Source organism: Bombus huntii, unplaced genomic scaffold, assembly GCF_024542735.1.
Source record: "Bombus huntii isolate Logan2020A unplaced genomic scaffold, iyBomHunt1.1 ctg00000060.1, whole genome shotgun sequence".
Taxonomy (NCBI): domain Eukaryota; kingdom Metazoa; phylum Arthropoda; class Insecta; order Hymenoptera; family Apidae; genus Bombus; species Bombus huntii.
Genome location: NW_026099321.1, coordinates 193406 through 220525, shown reverse-complemented (window position 1 = coordinate 220525; position 27120 = coordinate 193406). Strand labels below are relative to the sequence as shown.

Genomic DNA, 27120 nt, shown 5'->3' with positions numbered 1-27120 from the left:
AGCCTTTTCTGGAATATGCCTTGTGTAGATGGTGCAGCGAGATGTAAACAAACTGGATTTTTGGAATTATAAATACCATAGGCCCATGGCTTCGGGGCTCTATTGTAATGTCACGCTGTCAGCGTGCAGATCTGGATTAGCATACACTGAACTTATACCGTTATACTCGAATATATTTCTGTTACACATTAACAGAATACAGATAACCCCAACAGGTACAATTTTTCTCCAACGATGTTATTTAAATGGTTCATGTTGTTGACAATTTTTTAATCCGTGAAATTCCTGTTTTAACCATTTTAAAAGATTCAATTTATTTTACCTAGTTGGTCACCGATAACCACCGTGGCAACTAACGTGTTAACGGCGTGAAAAATTAAATTAAAGCAGAATCGTGAAAACACTGTAAATTCCCACCGATAAAAATTCAAAAATAAATGTACCAAACAAGTATCGGTCTTTTAAAATCAACGTCTAAAATACATGTACAAATCTCAAAAAGTAGTTTCCACGATTTTCTCCAGGAACTAATAGAAACAGCATCACTACTTCCCTTACAAAATCCAATCGATTCGAAACTCGTCAACTTTCAAAATCCTCCTTAGATTCCCTTGGAAAACAAAAGCAAAAAAAAAAAAAATCATTTGTTTGAAGCAATTCAGCAAGGTTAGCCTGCGAAGGGAAACTCAAGATAAAGTGTTTCTCCCTAGTGGGAAGGTAAATTGTGACGACGGGCCTCCGGCAGCGTTAACGATGACACGTTCACATTTCCGGCACGCAACGTTTGCCTCTCACCTGATTACAACACTTCATCGTTCATCTTTGTTGATGTCTCCAGAAAAATTTTTAATCGATTAATATTATTATTATTATTGTTGTTATTATTATTATTGTTGTTATTATTATTATTGTTGTCGTTGTTGTTGTCGTTGTTGTCGTTGTTGCCGTTGTTGCCGTTGTTGCCGTTGTTGCCATTGTTGCCGTTGTTACTAGTATTGATATAATTTTGTAACGTTTCATGGAGAATCTTTTCGAGTGCCATGAAACATTACAGACGATGCACAGGACCCGAGCCTAAGATTTGTAGCCTTGATAACCGGCCTCATGAATTATTGATGAGACATTTGAATTCATTTGAATGGCACGGCACGAAATCGCGAAGAAATCTCCGAGTATCGACGAGAGGATATCATCGCCTGACCTATCGTCATCCTCGTGCGATTCGTGAACCTGCATCTCATTTTTCTCTGCTTCTTTATGCCAGTTAATGCCACTAAAACTGCCGCGTGATCGATTCTCTGCTAATTTTGGGGAAGAGTTTGCTTTTTCTTTGACTTTGGTCTTCGCTGAACTTGTTAGCGAATCTGTTTCGCTTTTAGTGGGCGTAAGAAATAATTTAAGTATGGAATTATTTGAATAATCCTTCAGTTCGGTATTATTTTAATAATTCTTCAGATAAGATTATTTTAATGATTTTTTCAAGGGTTGGAATAATTTCAATAGTTTCGCAAAAGACATTTTTCTATTTTAAGATCGTTGAACGTTATATAGAATATTTTATACGATCGCTGGCGATTCCTGAACTTGCACGCTATTTCCTTCTTCTTCTTTCTCTCGCGGATTACATCATTGGAACTTTCGTGAGATCGATTCCTCGCTATATGTTGACTCGTGTGTAACTTTTTCTTTATTCTTTCTAAACTTCGTTATTGAATCTTTTCCTGTCTTAATGAATATAAGAAGGAAGTTAAGTAATGTCAATAGAATTCTTGTATGAGAGATACCAATACATCCTGTTATTAGACTTTCATTATTTAGAAGAATGAAAAAAGAAAAAAATAATGTTAACTCAGAAAGAAGATATATCGATGTCTCAAGTCGTGTCATGTGCGATGATTCGAGAAATGAACAAATGTTATATAAATTACTTGAGCTAAGGAGGGCTGTATAATTCCAAAGATATTAAAAATCGTGATTTTCCTCAAACCGCCCTGCAATTATTATTTCACTTAAAAGCTAATTAAATTATACACGATAGTTATTACTAATACACGCGGTCGCTCGTGGTAATTATATCTTTTAAGTTACGACGAGATAAAAAATTGCTTCAACCTGATAGACTCTATTTAACCATTCGCAAGTTAATTAAAATATTTCCGCCAGGACTTGTTTACAATATCGATTGCAATAATTCCCCATGATCATGAAAAGGAAAAATCGCGTCTCTGTCTCTCCTCCTGTTCCACGTGCGCGATCGTTTTCTTCACGACGTACCTGGAAAAAATCGTCGATACTACAAATAACTGATTTTTTTCCTCTTTCGTGTAATATCAATCCATGAGCCAGCTGAGCGTATCCAACTCGATATTTCCAAGGATACCTGGCTGAAAACGCATAGCAGTAGGGAATAAATGGAATTACAGTTATCGAAAATCGTAGAAAACAAGCCCGAAGAGCTATCTGACGTCCATCGGTGGAACCCACCGAGGAACGGTCGACAAACTTCGGAAATGTGGTCAGTCGAAGCTTGCTTGATCAACAATAAGGGACAGGGCATGTCCTGAAAATTGATCATGGACGAAGGGGAAATAATTAATGTACAATATATCCAGTCCATATACAATGTATTAAAATTACATACGTCATGATTAACGTCTAACTGTTAAAAATGTGATGGCAATATGGGGAAATATTTTTCGTAATTGACAGAAAAGCTTTAACCATTTAATCATCGTTTATATAGATTTCATAAAAAATTCAAATGTTCTATAATTAAGTAAATAAATTGCGATTAATACACGTTTAACATGATATCAACGTACATTTCGATCGAATAAAAGCAAACTTAATTTTACTAGCTAAAAATGTGCTTAAGGTAAAGTTAGTCCTACTAAAAGTTAGTCACAGATTAAGATCATCGAATTTTATTGCATTCTAAATCACCTTATTTTGACGATTCGATATGCGTACGAAGAAACATGAATATAAACATACATACAAAGAGACATATGCTTATGTGCATGCATGTATGTACGTGTAAGTACCGTACATGTATGCACGTGTACCGTTCAACGGTACAGTCACCTGTTTTTATGCCGCAGATACAAGTAATTAACACCGTATGAGTTGTTATTCGCCTTCAAGACAGATTAATTACAATGCAACTTGTTCAGAACAATTTGAAGCAGTTATAGAATGTTGACATTTCGACTTTGACACATGCACGCTGCTGTACAAGGAATTGCTTCATACGCGAGGAATTGCACTGTCCTCCTCGCGCGCACGGCTTCTCCGAATCTCTTTCATCCACAATAAATTATTTCCTTTTACAAACAAACCATCCATTTTAAAATCGTATTTAGCGTCGATGAAATTTTAATTACTCGCCGTGAAAACGTCGCGATTGTTTTCGACACCCCTCTTTGCCGGGACAAGAAACGATACAATCAAGAATTCCTTCGTATACGGAAAAGAGGGTCATACGCGCACGCCATAGCTGTACATTTCTACGTCTTCCCTTTTTTACCGACGACTCACGTTCTAACGTTCTAAAATTGGACCAATCAACGATCCTTTAATTACTCGTCACGGAGACTTGGCAATTGTCTTCGACACGTGACTTTGCCAGGACAAAAATTATTCCATCAGAAATTCCAGATTCTACGGATAAGAAGGACACGCGTAAGAACGTCGTTTCCGTCATCCTGGTAACTAATTACTGATTCTACCTTGTTCGTTAATTGCACGATTTCTCGAGATTTTCGAGAAAAAAAGAAGAAGAAAGAAAGGAACAAGAAGTAAAGGAAAACGATTCATACGCATACTACATAAAACTGATCGAATCATTTGAAAAATCCAAGCTGGCTCGAGGGGATTTTTTATCGAGAACGCCGGTGTAGTATCAACGTAGCGTCGCAGTAACGCAACGTTCAGCCATGCGACAGAAAAATGTATCACCATGAACACGAGCTTCTTTGCGTTTATCGACGAGATTCGTCTGACTGGCATTGAAGATGATCGATGCAACTCAATTACGGACCGAAGATACCTTCGCTTATTATTACTACTCTTGCTTGTTATTACTTCTTACTTCGTAGCAAACGTTTCCTGAATTTGTTTCGCAATTATCAAGTTACCATCGCAGTACGGTGTGCGATGGACAAAAATAGAAATAGTCGTTTTGATCTCATTACGCCGATATGATATCGTCAGCGCGTAAGTAAGTAATATTATAATTGTAAACAATAATCGTCCGCGGAAGCAATAGAGGATTGGTAAAAAGGGAGGATTAGTAAAATCGTTAGCACATCAAAGTCTAATCACTTGAAAATTAGCTCGTTCACTGTACGTTCTTGTTTGTTAGCTCTTGTTAAATAGCGTTTGTTACGACTTAAATATGAAGAATTTGAGCAAAGATACGTGCAATTTTAATTTCTAATTAGAAAATTTCTTCCCCCCTTCAAAGAGCAATTTGAAAAATATCGTTCAAACCACCTTACATTAATTTTGATCGTTCTGTGTCAAGAAGGTATCGTATCACAAAGTGACATGCTATGTAACTTTCGTTACAAACTGCTACATTCGATGTTCATTATTTTTTTAGTTGGATCTTTAGTTAAAATTAAAGTTACACGAAAAGTCTGTTCTTCGCCGAATGTCAGCGCAATATCTGAAGACACGGAAGGGAAGATAAATGATTTCTGCATGACGCTCACGATAAAGTGGTAGGATTTATTTACTTAAGCAACACTTCTCACACTGATGTGTGGTGATAAACAAAAAAGCAAATATTCAAAATATTTCGAGTCAGGGAGATACCAACAAAAATTTTATAAACAGGCTTTTACTCGTCAGATCTCCTGATATCAAGCTGCAGAGAGACTGCACGTTATATGCGTCTTTTATCTTCGTCGCGAGTGCTCGCCCAAATGCCGTACTGCGATGACATGGCGAATTTTTTTCTCGTTTAACATGTTCAAGTCGGGAGGATTTCTACGATTCCTGCTTTCCGCTCAGGAGAAAAAAAGAAAAAGGTGGAAACAATTTTCTCGCTTGATTTTTATTTCACAAATATTAATTCGTTATTGTTGAGAAGTATTGAAAAAAAAGTAAATAAATGATGTTGATACGTGCATCGATTTCGCACTGAAACGTGTTAATTTGTCAGTACATATATATTTACTGCTGAAGTTTATTTGTTTTTATATCTTCATAAATATAATTGAAAAACAATATCACAAATTATTTACAAATGTCAATGATCGCGTGGGAAAAACAGAACGTTCGTGATAAAATTGTCACCTGGTAGACCAAATGTATATTCTAGAATTATGGACATTTTTATGAATATGGAATATTTAGCAAAGCGCGAAGATAAATGTTTATCAATGGCAGATAACGCGAGAATAATCCGGGAATAATATGTTAAGAAAGAACACAATACAATTATTGTTCGAGTGGAGTATTTCATTTTATAGTTTCCAGAAGATTGATTTTCTCGGACAGGTGTTCGCGTTCGAATAAAAAATCCAGCAAATGGAGGTCGAAAATAGTATTTCTTACGCCATGGTGAAGGAATCGGTCAAATCAACTGATGGTATTATAATATATATCGTATCTACATTTCTAACGTGTTGCTAACGATGTTCTGGTGTTCTATCGTTCATATCTTTAATTCATGTTTATAACGCTATGAACACTGATCGTTTATATGATAATATCCTAGAAACTGAAACGGAATTATCTTTCTAAGAGACGTAGTTCCTTCCGTCGATTTTATTTATAAATTAGTAATACTGACTAATCAAGATTATGGGAAATATTGCGATTGATTTAAGAACAATATAAGAGAATTGTAGTTTGTATAACATAGGCCATGAAAAGCAACAGGAGATTATGAAACTTGTCTTTAAGGGAGGAAAGTTTCACTTTGTTAAAATGCCATTCTTCAAAGTATGATTTTACTCGACGAATGAAAGAATAATGGTAAATTAGATAATATAGATTTAGAATAATTGAATAAAAGCTGTGTGGCATTTTATATTCTCCAAATAAACGAGAACAGAATTATAAAATAGAAAGGAATAAAAAGAATAGAGAGTCGGATCCAGGAAAAGTACTACAAATAAAATTAGGGTAGAGAAGTATCAAAATTAATGCAAGAGTGTATTAAAATTTTATCAAAGTAGGATATATTTTCCCCAAAGGGAAGCAACATACCTCCGAGCGATTTGATTAAGAAGCCACTAACCAAAGTTCCCTCAACGAAAAGGTGGTGAACATCAAAGGAAAAGTTGGCAAAAACATGATGGCAGTTTCCGGTAAAGCACAATCTCGCAAGATCATTTTTTCGTCACGCACTAGCCCTTTCGTCGAACCCATTAGACTCCCTGTGGCCATGGAGCTAAATGGAAGGTCGAATTATAGAAAAAAAGGTCTCGGTTCCTTGTCGGAAATCGAAGAAAAATATACTGTAACTCGATCGAAAAAAAAGGAATGTACTTGCTAGAAAATACAAGAGACATGTTTAAAAGAAAATTGCAATTTTCAAATATTTTCCTTTATAAACTGTTGGTACTTTTTTACAGGATTGAAACGATCGATAGGGAAACTGTGTCAATTTGGTGCATAATTTATAAACGATAAAACGGAAGTATCAAGGATATATCGATTCAAGAACTCTGTCTCTTCCTATTATTTCTCTGACGTAGAGAGATGTCCTTAATTAAAATATTCCAAGTCGAACGATTCTGCGCATTGCTTCGTAAATGGACAATATTTATCATTTTTAACGTGCACGCTGCAATGACTTGAAAGGGGAGTTCTGAGCTCTGTTTGCTCTTAACGGTGTATTAATATTCGATTGAAATGAGAATCTAGAAACAAAGGGAGAGAATATTTTTATCGCAATAAATGTAACGATAAACGAAAGGACACGCGTGCATATGAGAGGAAAGAAAATGGATGAAAGCGTGCTTCAAAGAAACGATAAATCCCCTTGAAAACAAAGCCGATACGGATAAACTAAAAAGTTTTTTGAAAAATTCTATTAATGAAAAGGTCATAATGAATATATAAATATACATAAGTGGCAAGTGTATCCTCCAGTCAAATAATTATTAAAATTGTTAAAATTGTTAGAAATTGAAACAAAGTACTTTAAAGCCATTATAATTACCAACTTACACGTAATTTATATTTAAAAAATTAAAACTTCCAATATAATTAACTTGCTTCGACCTTTTGCCTTACATGATTTTTTTCTTTTTTCTAAAAACATTCCACGGTCGGCGCATCAAACATAAAAAGAAGATTAAAAAGATTAAACACCAAACAGATTTCACAAAGGACGTAACCTAACATACAAACACTCACCACACTAAAGAAATAAATCAATCAAATTCGAAGATGGTATCCCACTGGTGGTAACCATCCACATGCTATATTGCTATATCACTAAACTATAATATTTTACCAAATGTCCTACTGGACAAATTGTAAGATATAAATAAATAAATAATAGAAAAAAAAACATTCCGATTGTTCCCTATTTAGATGATTGAACTATTTAACCATAAGCTATACACGCAATACTGTATAGTTACTAAACAGTATAACTAAAGTGTAATTAAAGGAAGCATAGCTAGCAAAATGGCGTTAAATGAAAGTGGCCGTTAAAAAGCAAAAGATACAGAGCGCGAGATAAGTAAAACAACCTAAGGTTTATTACACATCTCGAAATGGAAAAAGTCTGTTGAAAAAATTGTTTAATCAGCTAGTTAAGTAAGAGTTAAGTAAGGAAGTTACTTAAGAAAATGATATACCTGTCAAGTAGGACCGAAGCGAAATTGAAGGACGATTAGATAACATTTAACCGTGTCTTTTCGTCGAACTCGTTCAAGATCGTTTACGCCGGTGAACTTGAACTTAAATGTGTATTCGTAAAAAGCGAATGGAACCAGGCAGCCAGGATGGCCTTGCTTGCGGTAGTTTCATCCATTCATGGGAGTCACTTCTCTCGTCTTTATATAAAGAAACGATCGTACAAATTGCTTTTCGGCTCTTACCTTGATATACAGTTAACCGTCTCGCATCTAAACCTTCGAAATTGCACGTTTCTTCGCTCCATCCTGGAGAACACGACGTTGAAATAATTCTATGAAAATTTGTCAATATTTTTCGAGTCAAGGAAATCGCTAATATCTTGAAATTTAACAATTCAGAAAGACGAACAAAGAGAAGAAAATTATAAAGTTACTTCGAAAGAGGGAAAGTTACCATTTTTCTATTAATTTACAATTTCTCTCAAGTCACAGTTTTTAGCGTGAGCTCGCGAACCAAAGAGAAATTGTAAATTATCGATTTACGAAAGTCAAGATATTTTATATTTCCCAAATAAGCAAACTCGATATCGTAAAATACTACGAACAAGGAAGATTGAAAAGAATGGAAAGATGTCGTAGAACCGATCGAATAATACTACGTGTAAATGAAGAACGAATGACCAAAAAACAGGAGAAAATATAGAAGCGGCAGGAGAAATCAGATGGATACGAAACTCGAAGGAAGAAGGACACGCTGAGAGGCAAATATTACGCGCAGCTGTAAGAGCTGACACATATTATGCAAGCCAATCGGAATATCTGTTTCGTAGTGACGGTCATGTCTGTTTCAAAAGCGAACAATTCGATAACGACCAGCATAAACATTATCTCTAACATTAACGACAGATTACGAAACCGCAACATAGGAACTGAACGGTGTCCCTCGTATATTTCCTTCTTTTCTGGTCATTCTAAAGGCTGCTACAGCTTCCAGTTTACTAATATGGTATTCTTCTGCTTACGTCTATGCGTTTCTTTAAATATAGAAATCGAGCCTATCATCGTGTAGAGAAGGACATCAGGAAGTAGAACGAATGATCTATCGCGCTGATAATCACCGTCATCGTTACATTTTTGCTTGCTGTCTTTCTTTCTGATTTTTATTTTATTAGCAATCATGCGTAATACCACGATTTGCGTCACAAGAGAAGGGCGAATGACGCGATACAGAAATTTCTCAACCGATAAGCAAAGTAATTGCATTGTGCTTGATTTCCTGCAGATAATCCGAGATCTTGTTTGAAATTGGAACTCCAGACAATTTTAATACCGTTCTTTTATTCGTGCTTCGGGATAATATTAACGCTGTATCGTTTGATCTTCTCCGATGCATTCTACTTCTCATTGATCTTTTAATTCTTCTGATTTTACACGTCGTTCGTTTTTAATTTCTCCAACATTGTTCTCTCGTTAATCTTCAAGCATGAAATTACCCTTTTTTTAATAGATGTCTGTATAGTCTCATCCTCTTCGTTGATGCTGCATCTATTAATTCTTCGTTAGTTGGTCATATTATTCGTATAACTATATAGTTAGTTATTCGCGTTTAACTTTCTCAACATTGTTCTTTCAGCCATGTTCATAGCCACTAATTTTTCTATTTTTAGGCGTTAACCGGTTGAAATTTTGTTTTTTTCAAATTACAGTCAATTCTATTTACGCGCTGTTTCAAATTACTCCAGAAATAACATTTCAGTTCTTATAGCTGACTTATCTAAAATTCCTTAATTGCCGAGAAATGTAACGGAAAAGGTCTTACGTATTTTCGTTGGGTTATTCCAAGGCGTAACAAAAAATTGGAATTTTAAGTAGAAAACATTATCCATACCATTTATCCGTTTATAGAAGAGTGTAAATGGCAGGTAATAACATTATTTTCCTCTAAAGTCAACTGGGAAAGAATGGTCGCTATTTAGGCTATAATTTATTAATAACATACTTTACGCTTACATACGTAAAGCAAATATCTTATTTTTCCTAGAAAGTTCAATTTTCCTTGTCATTAGCCAGAACTCTCTTGTAGTTTACACATGTTTATGTATGTAGTTTACACATGTGTGTTTATTTCTTTGCATGATGTCTGCATTAAGATTCTGATCTATGGAAACATCTATCCACGGAAGATTACCGAATGATGTCCATGTTTCGAAAATTTGTCGCAGATTTTTACACGTGAGTAATGTTTTATGAAATTAAATAATTTTAAATAATTTTTTTTAGTAAGCTTTATCTAGAATGTATTATTATCTACAAAAAAAAACAAATCAAGGAATTTGTCAGGATATCGTTTATATTAGGACTTTCTAATAATCTGCAACAAAAATTGGTCGGCGATATTATCGTGCGATATTACAGCGTGTCGCGTAACACGACGACGAAAAGAAGGATTTATGTTCAGAAATAACGGAAATGCGATAAAAAAAGAGATGAAGTATTTCGAAAATGTAAAGAGACTGCAATTTTTGTAGACATAAAAGATAGATAAATAACAGTGTTGCCTGAAGACATAAAGAAAATGGATAGATAATGGTGTTGCCAGAAAAATCGCTGAAAACTGAACATACCTAAAACTGACAATGAGTAAGTTCTGTGTGTTCAAGTTGAAACATCGAATTATTGAGAACACCTTTAATTTATACACGAACGAATGTTAATTTAATGTTGCTTTTTAAACCTAAAGTCAAGTCGATTCTGCTTTTCCAATAGAATTATGTCTCATATCACGCAATGAGAAAGCATAGCTTCATAGCTATCGGTAATTCGTGGTAATTGTAAAAAATTAATCTGAGAGTTCTAAATATTTAAATAATTTTATAATTGATATGTAAAATGATAGCTATTTCCTTTTAAAATTCTGATTCAACTAATAGTCAAAATTTCATTTTTCGTATTTACCGTGTTGATTATCGAACCCTCGACGCTATATGGTTGCTCTCATAAAACGTTAACACCTAAATTCGCTAACTCAGATGTCAAATAAAACGATTCGCTTTTATTAAACGCAAGTGCCTTAAAAATCTCAAGGTCCTCCGAATTGAACTCCACAATAGATCCAACCTTTCTACTCATTTCGACATTAATGGGCCTTGGTAAATAAAAATTCTGCCACAACTTGGGACGAAAGTTGGACTTTGAAACATTGGTTTGATAGTGGTGCAAGGTTTAGGAAGTTCCGCGTAACATCGATCATTGTAATTGACACTTATTGGACAAGAGAAAAATAGATATTTTCGTAAATAAACTAAACTCATAAAATGAGACACGCAAAGTAAAATCGAGTTCTCAAACACAAGGAATTCGTAAAAATATAAAACATTTTACAAAGTTATTATCTTTCTAATTGCTCGTGAAAATGGACAATTAACAACTTCTAATCTATAGATAAAATATAACGATGCTAATAGAGCAATAATTTTCAAAATGCAACGATATCAATAAAATACAAATTTCCAAAATACGACTATGCAAGGATAAACGATGTTTACTAGAGCCTAGAAATAGTAAAGAATATAAATTTGAAGAATTTGATTTAAGAATTACAAATAAAATCGCCTTTTCCATTATACGATTGTTTGATTTTCTACTCTTTAAAAACGAACGCCGAATGGTATTTAAACATACGGAATACAAACACGTGTTACAAGCATGTTGCATTCATCCGTGGGAATGTAGTAACGCTTTACGCACTTCCAGATATCTTGCTTCCTTTATTCATAAATTAATTCACGCGGCCGAAGGCCGCCGCGTTTCAGAAGAAATCGATTCAAAATTGCAAAACTTATGTGCACGTGCTATCTTTCGCTCTTTTTCCACAGACGCATGCTGCTGTAGCTTCATCGTAGTCCTTTATTGTATAGCGCTTAAGCTGTTACCACACATTATTCTCTCATTAATCTCAATGATATTGCTATCCCAAATTTGTGTCTTGCAATTCAATCTCGTCTTCGTATTCGTCTTTGCTTTGATCGATATTGATATTTGAGAAATGATCTCCAACACGTTAGAGACGAAACTACAATAAAATATATCACACATAGAGAATTATAATTAATTTGAAATTTTAATCTAAATCATAAACGAATAGGCCTACACACAAAAACAGACTTACAAAAAAGTATTCGAATTTTTTTTACGAATATATTATCTGTACTATTGAAGATATTTTGAAATTTCATTAAATTATATCGCTAATGTTTGTGACGTATCTGGAAATGTATCTAAGAGCTGACAGAGAGAGAACAATATTAAATATTGAATATTGAATTATGAAAATTATTAATATTAGATTATACTGTTGATAACGTTGATATAAGCTGTTTTTTTTTCTTTCTTAAAAATCATCGAGCTTCGCTCTTGCATTTATAAAAATCTTCGAAGAAAGAGATCCCGAAATAGAAATTAATACACATGATGAAATAATTTGCAGGAATGGCAAATTGTGCAATCGTCTACACGAAATAGTAATTTCGTGTTTTGCAGGCATAATTGCTTTCCAAACAGCTATTAGACAATAAAACTTTATCTTCCGCAATCAACATCAAACATACATTTTAACGTCGGAAAATTCGCCTGAACTATATTTTATTTACTCGAAGATCATTAAACATTAATTGAATCTAATCTAATTTTAAATATTATCGCTTTTCCTCGAGGTGCTCCTCCTAGCTGGCAAGCAACATGTTCTCTTAATAACTTCTCTATCTAAAATCAATCTTTCATATCATGGATCGTTAATTTATGCATCATCGCGATGTCTAACCAGTTTCTGATTTCCACGAATATTACCTATGAAAATTATAGGGAAAAAGCAGGATAAATTACGTTTTATATTTTTTACGGAGCAGTTTTAAAATTGAATACTGTACAGTAAGACTGTAATAAGTCACAATTTTTGTTTTTTTTCTTTTTTTTTTCATTATACACGATAGAAATTATTTGATTTTGGAATTGAATATGTGTTCTTGCCATACTTTTGGATATTTTGAAAATATTAATACGCTTATATTATATAAAATCCATAAAACTAATCTTATCTTTCTACCCGCGGTGTTCGATTTAATAACATCACACCAAAGTTGTTGTTTTATTTGATTTTAGGAATCTTTTCGTATATTATTGTAACTTCAAAAATATCAAAGTATTATTCATTTTAACAGATATGCACATTTTACTTCGACAAAATTTCCTCAGTTACACGTATCTTCGTATTTAACAGAATTCTTTCCACTTTTAACTGAAGCGTTTATTTTAAAAGTGATGTAAGTATATTTTTCGACAAAAATTGATAAAACGAGAGACTTACGTGTACTTTAACGTAAAACTTTTATTTATAAACGAATTATAATTTCACTCTTATATTTCGTTCGTTTGAATCAATCGAAACATCGTTAATAAATGGAATAGCATAATCGCGTAATCATAATAATTTTGAAAGCGGTATAAGTCTATTTCTTAATGATCTGTAGCTTGTCCAAATAGTCGAGGCAGCAATAATTAAAAAGAAATGATATCGAAATTAAACAGCAGTATTTTACGTGTTTCAATTCTTCAACGACAAGCTTTCGACTTAAACTTTATATTTATCGTGAATCATCAAATCTTCTTTTCGATTTTATTCAGAGGAGCTGATAAGGAAGTTTGCGATATGTGTGAAACACCGTTTATAGCTGCGATTACGAATGCAAATGTTGTCGTCCTATGTGTGGACATACGACATGTAGACGAATCCCCGGGCATATTGCGTTGTCGTGTCGCAACGTTATCGGTGCTATCATGCACGCAAATTTTATAAGAACGATCAACGACGATGTATCTTTCCGTGATGCACCTTTTGGATTTTGTTAAATAACAAAACGCACTAGAGTTGCTGAAATAATTTATTCATCGTGCAGCATCAGAACAGAATATTTTTCTTCCGAGTTGGATTAAAATATTTACAAAATAATTATTTATTTACAAAATAATAAATATTTACAAAATTAAATAAAGAATGACTGTACTTCGATAAAAATTTGAAATCAATATCAAGCAATTACAGAAGATAATCTGTAGATATGCATAGTAATTATAAACAAACTGTACATAACGAGGAAATAATGAAACGAAAATTGGATACAAATCATAACGAGTATAACGAGTAATTGATATCAGAAATACCTATATATTCGCAACGTAGAATTGACGACCCTGAATAACAACATGCTAATAATCACCTTGTCGATCGAGTAATTAAAGGAACGTTATTGTCTTCTGTGAAAATCACAGTGCGTACTTTCATAACGTCTTTATAAAGTCAGGCAAAAGCTATTGTATGCATAAAAATGGATTTATTAAAAGTATTAATTATGCACTATCCTGCAATAGAAAAGAGAAACCTCCTTCCTAAAAAAAAAAAAGAAAAAGAAAAAAAAAGGCGAAAGAAAAAAGATACTATATGCCTTCTAACGTTAATTTATGATACAGACGAACAAAAATGACAAGATCAATCAGCGTGATATACCGATTGTTCCAATCTTCTATGCTCTACAAGATGACGTAATTTTGAAAAAATATCAGCAAAAATCGTTATCTGTTTATGGTAATAATAACATCTCGCGACACACGTTGAACAGACCTATCAAACGGAATGATACAGGTATATTACTTATAAGTAATCCCGATGATTTAGCGCTTTTATCGACAAATCTTAGAAACAACATATACTGCAGCAACCGAGACAATCTTCGAATTTGCAGAAGATCGTTGTAACCAACGAAAAAGAACGTTTTATGAACGTTGTTCAAACCGCTCGCAGGAAGATACCTCTGTTTTAGATTTCCTCTTAGATCAACGCAAGACGATGACTTATAATTCTTATAAATATCGATAAAACGTCTTTCTTCACGCGTCTATTACGAAATCTATCCTCCACTGCGATAAAATATAATTAATATTTATCAACGAATTTCGAGAATTAAAACGACGAATAATTCGAATAGCTTTTCGCGTTCACGAAATCTTTCACGTTCGATTTCTATTGGCGAATTTTCAAGGAGGAACCCTTTACTGGAATACGCGCGAAATTCAAACTTCGTTTTCAAACTGTTCCGTTGCGTAAGAAAGATCGTAAGAGCGATCTTGCATCTCGCGTATATAACATGTAATTCTCTTCTTTTTTTTCTTTTTCAAGGGTATCGGGTTTCTGAAGCAAATATCTTTGACGGTTAAGTCCCTGCGTCTCCGTGTTTCGCGAGTAGATTTCATTACTCAGCGAATTTTCCTGAAGCTATCAATGGGGCTATTTTGTTTCGGGAATCAGAAAAACTACCGTGTTCTTTCGTGACAATTGATTTAATTAACTGCGGCTCGAGGAAGATAAAAACGGAAAATATCGCGCTCATTTATTTTCGGTGTCGAAGGTCGCACGAATAGAAAATTTGTAATCCTCGATTGGCATAATCGACATTATCCGATCATAATTTTTTTATCTCTCGGGTAAACATAGAAGGTCAAAAAATTAGAACTCCGGCGATATCGAAGTTTGGAAATTTGGAACTTGGACGATTTGAAAATATTTCAAAATTAGGATATTTAGAACTTCGAGCGCATCGAAACTGGAATATTTGGAAATTCGGAAATTTAGAAGTTCGACAATTTGAAAATTTGAAAGTTATTATTAGAAAGTTAAAATTGAGTGTTAAAAAATTTGAAAATGTCGATGCGATTAACCTCGATATTTTTCTATATATCTGTTGATTTTTTCGTTCACAATGTAACAAACCGAAGAACCGTAGAATTTTAATTTGAAAAAGATATCAAAAAACATTTACCATGTGAAGAAACATAGTGAAACAAAGTATGGTTCACTGAACGGTTGATTCGCTTTTACTCGAGTGCTATGCGAGAAAATGATGGATAAAAAAGAGAATTGCGTAAAACACAGAGAATTGTACAAGTCGAAGATAAGTAAATGATGTGATGTTGGAACAATAAAATTGCCGATTGAATGATCATTGCGAGTACCGTGTGAATTACGATGAAACCAACTTTATCATGATTCACACACGGTATACGATATACTTTTCAATTAATCCTATTAAATTTAATCACGCAAGACAAGCTGTTAATCAATTCACGTGTCAAGTATCATCGAGAACTAAAGTTTGTCTCTGTTTCTTTGTTTCTAAAGTCCTTTAAATTTAAATTCGTTAAGTCGTTAGTATATTTCCATATAGCTTTTACCCCATCAAATTCATTTTTTCTTAAATAGTAACATTGATTTTGTAAAATCTGTAAAACTAAAGCTACATATTACTCATTTTCCAACGTTTCTTTTCTACCATCGATTAATTAATGGTAAATCAATTTATATCAAATTTGTTAAATCAATTTCTATAACAATTAGTAATTAATATTAAAAGTCGAATAAATTAACGAGCCCCATTAGATAAATTCGTTCATTTCGTCGATAATGGAACGATTATTTCAAATTGTTTCATCGTTCGACTTTGAAACCACTCAAGGAACTATCAGTTACACGATATCTGACTAACGCTTCGACGGATGGATAATCAACGTTTGATTCACATGATCATTGTTTTTCCAGTTCACATATCATTAGCCGAATTCAATACCACGGTAAACCTGCGATACTAAAAATTACGTAATAATTTCTATTTTATAATCATTCTTTCCTACCTGAAAGAAATCGATCTTTCGTATATCATAAATCCCAATGTACGCAGCAAAGCAACTTAGAATTATACCTTTTTCTCTTTCTTGCTAAACAATTCATACTCAATTAATATTCCTGATCAATTAACCAGCCTAGCTGTCTGCTTATTATTGTATCTCTTCCAATCTGTACTATACTATACAAACAACACTGTAAATTACCATACGTAACATGGTGAAACACAGGAAATTCACAAATTCTCACTCCAAATACTCCGCAACTTCACCTCGTAATATCACTCAAATTTCCATGAGTCACCAACAGGCGAATTAAGTTAGTTAACCAAACACAGTTTGAGGAAACATATCAAACCATGCAACAACGTCGCAACGTTCTCGGAAGGTACACTCACCTGCGCGTCACCAGTTTATGTTTCTCGCTTTCCGGTCGCGTATACGTGTCGCGACAAAGCGACGAGAGAGAAAGAAGATTGCGGTGGTAGTGAGAAGAGCGAGAAGGGAAAAAAGCGTGCAAACGAGTCACGAGAAAACCCAACGGTCGCGGTGCAACAGGAGAAGCGGCTCTTTGGAATCGTAAAATCCCCGCAGTTCTCCAGTGACGTCTTCGACTTCGGCGTTGCTGTCGACAGGACGATCCACGGGGACCAAAGTCATCGTCCAATAGCCGCACACACGACGCTGGTGGGGCTCCGCTTTCGTTTGCACGCGCTATAAAGCCCCGCTAATTGTCCACGCGGCGAACAGTCGGTGCGTGCCCCCTTTTAAACGACGATGTAGCGCGGCGTCCGAAAAATCGAGGATCCGTGCACCCAAGATCATTGTGACGATCGAGATCGAGCACGTGTCCTGGACTTGGATCACAGGATCACGAGAGTCGTTGCGATCCGCGATTTCTTTTGTTATTTTTCCCATTTCCGTTTTATCCTGTTGAAACAGTGAAAAGACATCCGGAAGAAGAAGAAGAAGAAGAAGAAAAGAGTAAAGTTTGTTCGAAATCGACTTATCGAGTCGGACAAAAGTGAAGAAGCTAGATTTCATTTTATTTCTGTGACTTCTGCAGAGAGTTTCTCGTTTTAGAAACAAAACCACGACGAGATTTGTGATACGCCTAGTGAAGTTTCGCGTTGCTCTCGGACGATCGTGGAAGAGGTAAACGTTTGTTTGCACCGATCATTCGTATCGATGTGTCGCGTGAGACTTGAATTTTGGTACAGTGGTTCGTCGTGAAAGTATTTGAACGCTGGTCGTAAAAGGCTTTGGTGTATAATGTATGTTATCTGTTACACGGAACATTATGAAGTATATCGGGAAAAACTTGTTCGATATAACCGTACCTGTGTTATCTTAGCCGTGTCTCATTACGGTGATAATTAAACTTCAAAATGTTTCGCCTAACACACATATTATAATATCTACTATATCCATAAAGGACTTCTATAAGTATTTCAGCATTTAGCATAGATAACTTACGTATCTTTATTGTATGCGTTACATAAAATATTTAAAAATTTTTTTAGTATCGGAATGAGACATGACTATTGTAGGTCAGTCAAATTTTTAGTCAATCTGAAAACTCATATAGGAGCTACTGCGATATTCATTGATCGCGAACATAATACACATGATATATTTACAAAATGTTTGCACAAATATTCAGATATTTTCATGTGAGCTACTGTATATTTGCTATTTTGCGAAGAAGGAAGAAAATGAAGTTCTTTCATTGCTCCAATCGTGTTTTATCTCTCATTAACACTTGCGTCGATAACCTACTTAGATGACCAAATTTCCATCGTTGAAGATAACAACTAAAAGTTTGGTATTTGCTTCGATCAAGTTACATACATACCTTTTCTTCGTGATTACTCGGTCTCTTTACTTCTTCTCACTTTCACGACCAATTTAATTAAAATCCGAGCCAATGACTGTTATAACACTGCTATAATATAATAATATATGGCTCTTAAGATTGGAAGTTTCGTTAAATATCACGATATAATGGTGGTCCGTTAATTGATCGAGATTTTGACTTGTTAAATAAACAATTTTGTCCTTATTAGTTCTTTAAAATGTCTTCGTGATGTGACAGTCAGTGTATTTGTGTTGACCTTTAATATACTGATGTGCAGTGACTTTCACGTCTACATTTATTTAGTTCAGATATTTTACTAATTATTAGAAACATACTGCAGACAATGTAGTAGAGCCTCTCTTTTCTGAAATAATAGGAAGACGAAATTTCATTTATCCAAATACAGTTTAAGAGTAATCGACAGATTCTTTAAATATTTATGAATCCATAATCAGATAATTTTTTCAACGTAAATAACTACACAGAGTTACGTTCTTTATCGTACTTCGAATTATCGGAGTTCTTCTACGAGTGCCACGAGTGCTTCGGCATGAGAAGATATCTTTTTATTAGAGTTTTCGTCTGCTGTTTTCATTTATATAAAATCGCCATTATTATCGTCTACGTGAAACATTTCATTACATCAGAATACTTGCGGCTTTCTACCGTTGCCAACATTCGAGGAATCTACGTGCTTTGAAGAATTTTCAATTATGTTTTTCTTCCTTTAATGTCTGTGACTCTGGCTTCTCCAATATCGTGTATTTTTGCTAATTTTGTTGCGCTTACATCACTTTCCAGTTTTCTCGTTTACATCGTATTTTCCTGCGATAGTTAGACCGCTTCCTAGTTTCATACCAAATTCGTATAATCACAATTCAATGAATCAAATCAAGGAAAGAGTACATTGTGTATGAACACTGACGACATACGTATGTACATATTTGAAACGGAAAAGGGCATTCGTTACGAAGAAATATTGTGTTTGGATAATAGAACGTTCGGATATTAGGCTATTTGGATAATACCGTGATATACATTTGCTACATCCATTTCGGTGTACCAATTAGGAATAAAAACATTAAAAAAACAAGTTGAAATGATTTACACAAGAAATAGAAAAATTACCACGGTATCTTAGAATGTTTTAGTATATTACGTACATCATTTTGCTTTTTTTGTTTATTTTTTCAGTAAGTGAAACACAGCGTCTGTGCCAGAATAACTAAGAGTAAGTTAGACGTTTGTGAGAAACTGTGACTAACTCCGAGTACAACATACGATAGAATGGTAATAATAGTGAAACTTATATACTAGGTAAACATTTCTAGTAGGCACTATTATGACAAAAAAATAACAGTACAAAGTAACTTAGGAGTAACAGAATCATAAAGTTCTTTAAGGACCCTTTGTGAAGAAACGTCGATGATGGCATAAACATTGGTATGCTGAGAGTTGAAGGATAGACGTCTATAGAATTTTGATAGTATCTGTCAGATATCTGTATCTCGTTGAAGATCAACAGCATCAGAGATTTCCTAGAACTCTGGCTCATTTAACAGCTAATTATTTTAAAGAAGGTTAGACAGAAGAAATCCATTTATGTTGATTTTCTAATTATAGCGTTACTTTATGATTAAGTATAAGGTTGAAGAGGAATAAACTTACTAGATCAAAGTCCTTTAAAGCTTGCTTATTCTTTCGAAGATAACTAACAAATCCGCAAAACTTTGTAGAAAGCTGTTTAATCACAAAGTTAAATAGATCTTTGAAATAGAAAATTTGCCAGCTGTGTATTCAATCTTAACGCTAGAAACTAGCAAATCAGACGAAATCACTGACATCGGATTTGTTGTTTTTGGAATTTCTAAAAATATACAAGTGTTTTCGATAGCATCAGTGTTCACTTTTATTGGAACAGAAACGCGACTATATATACTTATCCATTATCGTGATATTTATCGAGACTATGTATAACATATTTAGATGGGTATCAAAAGGTCGGACGTTTTAATGATAAAATTATGTTTTTCTAAAGAACGTAAACTTAGAAAACTGCCTTCTTCTCCATGAACTTGGTATGTTTAAATGCCACGATCGACTAACAAAGCACTGTACTACAAAATACCAATCGATGCCGATCAGTGAGAGGTAAACTCACTATTCTAGAACAGGTGGTCAAACACTGCAATTAAGCAACAAAAATAGGACAACCGTGACTCATATAGTCTTTCAGAAGCCAAAATGATTAACTCTTTGTACACTAGTTCTTGCACATTATCTTGGCACACGGCGTTAGCGTTCAATTTTTCTAGAAGAGAAATTACTTCCATAAGCTCAATTTGTCGCAAAAAAGAACGCCGTAAACAATCATAAATTCCAAGATGAATAAGAAAAAAATAATTCCAATGTTGTCGCTGGACCATGGACTTTTATCATATAAAGCGATAATTAATCTAACTTACTCATTGTGTATTACAACAAATTTTTATTTCATTCGTTGCTTATTATGCAAAAGCTTATTCGCGTTAAATATGGTAGAACTCGATTAATTAATCGAACTTTTACCGATTTGAAGCACTCACTTGAACATGAGCTCGTATCACGCGAACGAAAAATGATGAGTAGCGAAGAAAATTGGTGAACTCTTGTTATATGAATTCCAATCGATCCATATAAATTGTCCGTCAGGAAAATCAGATAATTGGGATTGCAATCTTAAATAAAATTTCTGTTTCTATCGACTACAATAAGTGTTTTAATGTATCATATTAAGAAACAATTAACTCGATAACGCCATTATAAATAAATAAATAGAACGATAATTCCTCGAAAACGATGGTATTCCAATATTAATAACAGATTTCTTTCCTTTCTTTTCTTCGTTTTCCCTTACGACCAAGAAGAACACCAATCAATAGGAAGACTTACGGTTGGAAGTGAAACCAAACGATCGTTCCACTTTGTATTGTTACGAGTCTGTAAGTTTGACTTTGTAGTTTGTGCGAGTTCCGCGAGATCAAAACGCTATGCTGTATCTCGTGTGCATCGAATGAATTTCAATGGCTCGATCGCGATCACGATCGCCTTCCCTGATCGATTCGAAGGCGAGAAAACTGGCCCCGCAGGGAAAAATCACGTATGCAAACTATATGTATCCATGCTAGCCATGATCGCTCTTATTAATTAGTTCTGGGATGTAATAGTTGTTCAAGGTGCGCACTTTTGTGTAACCGGTTACCGAGAACGTTTGACACACGCTTGTCCTCGTTGTTAAACGTCCAGGCCGGAACGGAAGCGATCGGTCGATAACGATCGTCCTGAGATCGTTAAGTCACTCGAGTTATGACGATCGTTACGAGCCTCCATTTTCATTGGTGCGTCGGTGGACGAGTTATTGCTACTCTGCTATGCGTTTTCAATCGGAAAAGGTCGGTTTTGAAGCTGTGTTCAATATTCGCGCGTAGCTTTTGCTGGAGCATACGTTTCTTATTAATTTCACGGATCGATTACTTTGGGGAGGTTTCTTACATTTTTTAATCGTAAAATTATTGGTTGTAAGATTTTTTTGATATACCATATTCTAAGGGATCTCGCTTTTTTAATGTTGTAACAATTTTCTAGAAATTGCAATGTAATTCTTAATCGAATTTTTGAGCCAGAATTATTTAAAATCATTATATCTAGCAATGTACGAGAAATATCGCAATACTTGTTTCATATAAGTTATTATATATACACACAGACAAATTATTTACATGCACAAATATCGCTTGCATTTTTTTGTCAGAATAAGGACGGTACCTGATGGGAAAATTCGTATTAATTTAGGTGGTCCTGGCTTAACGTTAGGGATAAACACGTGTTCGTTTTATTGCACGCTTTACGCACAATCCGGAAATCAATGCTAACTTAGTCGATCGTTGTTCAAAGCGAACAATTTATCACAGCTGACTAGTTGCTACGTAGGAATGTGTTTATTCAGTATTTTTGTTAAGGAAAATGTATTTTTAGTGTTGTATACTTCATGTATATACAGATGCAGCTACGACTCGGATAATTACTGATTAATGATAGCAATCTGCTATAATTGACTAATACTATAATACGTTTACCTATTTTGCATACAATTTCTTTTATCTTTTTTTTTTTTTTTTACTATGAGCAAATGGTGTTGGATCGAACGCATTATGTATCTTTTTCAAATTTTCTTATTTTATATTTTATATTTTTATTTTATAGCTTCCTTGAAAATTCTATGAAAATTAGGATTTTTAATGATTCGAAGATTAGAAAATTCGAAGATCGTGAGATTAGAAGATTCGAAAATTCAGACTGAACAATTTGGAGATTTGCAACCTTGTGAATTAAAAGATCCAGAATTTGTTAGACTTATTAAAAAATGGTGTATTCAAAAATAGCATATTCTCTTTCGAAGACATTTTTCTCAATGTATCCTATTGGAAAGTACAAACTTCATATATCACTTGAATCTCGATTAGAATCTCAATTAAAGTAATCATCATTCCACACAATCATTATCGCCAAAAATGCCATTCAATTTGTGGCAGAAAAATTCTTTTCTCGTGTCCATCGGCATACCGTTGTAACGTAAAGTGCGTTACAGTATACGCGAAATAATTTATGCAAATGTTACCAAGCCCCTAGAAAATAACAGTTATGTCACGGACTGGTCACTTCCGGTTCTCTCGTCATTAATACTCTTTTTTTTATCTAAGTTCGTGGTAATCGCAACGAACATTAATTACACAGAACCGTAATAAATAATCATCTACACTTATGAAACATCTATGTATGGACTGTTGTAATTGTTTTACATATGCGCTACATCGGTGATTAATCGAACGCGATCATCTCGTAGATTTCGTAAAAGATCAAATCTAACCGCAATTATCTTACAAAAAATGTCATTAAATTAATAATATTTTAAACGAACTTAATTCTACGAGAAATTTCATTGAACGCCAGTAAATTAACGATATTTAAATAATAAATAATATTTCATCAAATAAAGAAATAATTAATCAATTAAAACTTGCAGGGACGATTTTATAATCGATTTAATCATCGATCTATTTTCGAAATGATTTGCAAGATTGAGATCTGAATCGTGTAAATTGCACGGTGTAAATATCATATCGTGTTGTACGATGGTTGAAAAAAAGCGAGTTTGTGCAAAAGGGGATTTCTCTTTGGGGTATAAAAGGTTTCTTAGAAGACGAAGGTGGTTGGGAAAGAGTTTAATTGGCGGCAAATTAAGGATTCAATTATCAAAGGGAGCAAAAGCTTTCGCGCGTATATTTTATATTGAAAATGATTGCTCTTGATTCAACGTTTATAACGTTGGCCTTCGTGAAGTAAAAGTAAAATGGCGTTCGCTAACGGTGTCGAATTTTTTCTTAACGATTCTAGTTGAATAATATCACGAATTTGTCGGGATTATTGTAACAATAATTTTACTTACTTGTTTTAATTATCCAGTAATTAACTGTAGTAATCGTTCACTGATAGAATCAAATTTTTATCGAAAATTTTATTTAAACAAGATTCAAAGATTCATACAAATTACTATGGCGCTACAATAATTTCGTTTACTTCTTTCATAAGCACACAATCTTTACGATAAATATCTTCCTTGATAATTTTATTTATGTAATACCTACTTGGATTTTTTAATAATTAACTATAATTGCTTTTTTATTGGTGCTTGTTTCTTAACTGAATAATCTTTAAAAAAAAAAGGCAACAATCGTGTGACATTCTGCACAGTGTCAAAATAAGCAGGAACCGGAGGTATGGTGCTCTATTATTTAAAATTTTTATTAATTGTCTTTAGAATTAATTATTATTTACACATTACGCACGATACATTTTGTGTATTTCATGATCATTTCTTCTAAACAAACTCTTCTATTCCAATGACAATTTACATCTGATTACATTACATTTTTATTTAACAATCCTCACGTCCCAAAAATATTATCTTCCTATTTGCAAAAAGGATCTAATAAGAAGCAAATTATTTAAAGGACACTCCAGTTAGAACGTACAAGTGACAGCAATAAGCCTTCGATAGTATCCTCCATTTTGCAATAACCTTGCAAAAATGTTCAAGGATCTTTCCTTTTCTCTTCCTCTCTAGCAAATTCAAATCACTTTTTCCAGTACACTCTGTATCACCTTGAATTAGCCTTTACCTAAGATTATATCGTGTCAAAAAGTAGCATGGCAATATATCTAGACAATACAAACATCTACTTCCTTTCATCTCGACTTTAGATTTCATCTTCTTCATCTTGATTTCAACAATGTGGTTCACCTCACCTTGAACCCGTTTAAGAAAATTTAGCGAAGAAGAGATTCCTCCGCTTAATAAGAGAAAGATCATAACACGTTGATAAACATGAGAAATTATCCGGCTAAATGTAACGAAGAGATAGACATAAGAGAACTTGCTACTAAAACAACAGTCGCTCACGTGAAAGTACTCGGGCACTTAAACAAACCTTTGGTGATTTTTATACGAGACACTTTGAGATTTCATTGACACTGAAGTGAGACACGATCGTCGTAATTACATTGAGAAAATTTGAAACAGATCTAAACGTGTATATAGAAATTTCATATATTTATTGGAAACATATATTATTGTTATTTTATATATAAAAATTACCAGAGTATTTGAGCAGTCAATTATTCGCTAAATTAATAAGAATAATAAGCCACGATGTACGTAGTAAAATCATCATCATGTGTTATATACATATTAATTTTTCATTTAACATATATATTTGCGAAATATATATACATTGTCTCATGTATATATATCTTCAATATACAATCTCAGATTGATTCCAAATTTTACTATTATAATCTCGATAATCGTATCTCGTTAGAGTGCTAACGAAATTATAGAACGTTTCGTGATATGAAAGTGTTCGAGTACTTCCGTGAGCCACTGTATATCATAAGATCGATCACCTTGATCGTTTATCGATCTGTATTCGTAAAACACATAAAAAGGTATGAACGCATTGCAACACGAATTTATTCGACGACCTAATAATACCCCATTCACCTTGAACTTAGTTTCCTCGTAACGTGTAATTCGAGTTAAGTAGGTGATCGAGGATCATTGATTCGCAGATATCGAGATAATGACAGTCATGACGGAGTCCGTAAAAGCCGAGGAGGGCGAACGTCCGAAGATCGAAACCTTCGACGACATACTACCGTACGTTGGCGAGGCCAGCCGCTACCAATGGTTCCTTTTCATCATGCTCCTTCACCTTCGTCTACGCGTTCCTCTACTTCACGCAGTTCTTCATCACGCTATTGCCAGCTGAACACTGGTGTACCGTTCCGGAACTCGAACGATGGAACTTCACAGACAAACAAAAGTAAGTGACACTTTATGTGCAATTTGTCTTATTTGAATTATTGAGTTATACGTAACGAACGATCCTACATAGTTTCTTTATGTTCGAATTTACCCTGTTACGCGATAGACATTTTCAGCTCCGGCAGATCGAAATGGTCAATAATCATGTTGATCGTATAACAAATCAATACATGTTTTCATTAAAGACGTTCCTTTCGATGTCTAGAATTAACCACCTTCTATAGGAGACAATTTATATGCATATGTACTGTTAGAATTGAATCTTGGAATTAGGATTAATATTCTGTGGAAGACACAATGTTTATGTTGAAATAATACAATGTGATATTTATTAAACAATTATTTCGAGAGTTATAAATGTGCGTTCTGGAATGTAGACAGTTGGCTAGTTATTCACAGACTGGCTTAGTGACCCATGGCCCTTGAAAAGGTTTAGAGCCCCACTCTCTATGCAATAATGAGTGTGACCTGTGTGGGTGTCTGTGTGGCGTCACATGTGGCACAGAACCTTCTAGTAGCTTCTCGACGTGCCCGTCTAGAATGTTCCATTCATATCCTCACGCTTCTTCCGGCGTCTTTTTGAAAAAGCATGCACGTGCCAACTGCCGTGGTGCATCTCACGAACGCACGCTGTTGGGGATGGCGTTGGCAACGAATGGAAGAATCTGTACGATCAAACACTCTATCCGCATGCGACTGATATCGTTGTATTCCAACATGTACATATCTGTTCAAGTCACGTGCACGTAGTTTAAACCAGGCTTCTCGAAAGCCTGTTTATTTTCCATGCAGGTCGCAATAAATATTCTCGACGACAGAATCTTCCACTTGCACGGAGATTTCCATTTTCTCAGCTGTGATAACGTATCGCATTGCGACAATTTATTTCTTTAAAACCACAATATAATATCTGATAACTTGCACGAAACAACTGTGTTTATTGAATCAGGAAAACCCAGGTATTGCGTTGTATATGTAAATGCATATGTAAATATCGTGTCGTACGGGAGTGGGGGAGATACCTGTTACGACCGTTCGCGGAGAGACGCGGTCGCGAGGAAAACGCGTCAGCGAGAGGCGTAAATTCTCGCTACGATTCGGTGAATCGACGCCGCGAAGTAGTCGTTCCCCTGTTTCGGTTAGGATAACAGAGGTGTTTGAATGAATATGACACAGTAGTAAGTTATATTTCACCGTTTATTCCAACAACTTATAACAAAGGCAGTTACGCTGGTGAGTGTGTACGAGATGAGTGAGTGACTGATCTGCGGGTGTTGACCGTTCGAAGG

At 34.4% G+C, this 27120-nt stretch overlaps 1 protein-coding gene and 1 pseudogene across 1 annotated transcript in view; both read left to right on the top strand.

The window, feature by feature from the left end:
• LOC126875918 (myosin-2 heavy chain-like) overlaps nucleotides 1–27120 on the top strand; it is a 120721-nt gene that overhangs the window by 56569 nt on the left and 37032 nt on the right. The window lies entirely within an intron of this gene.
• The window catches only part of LOC126875945 (carcinine transporter-like), a 78322-nt pseudogene that overhangs the window by 46946 nt on the left and 4256 nt on the right, over nucleotides 1–27120 (top strand).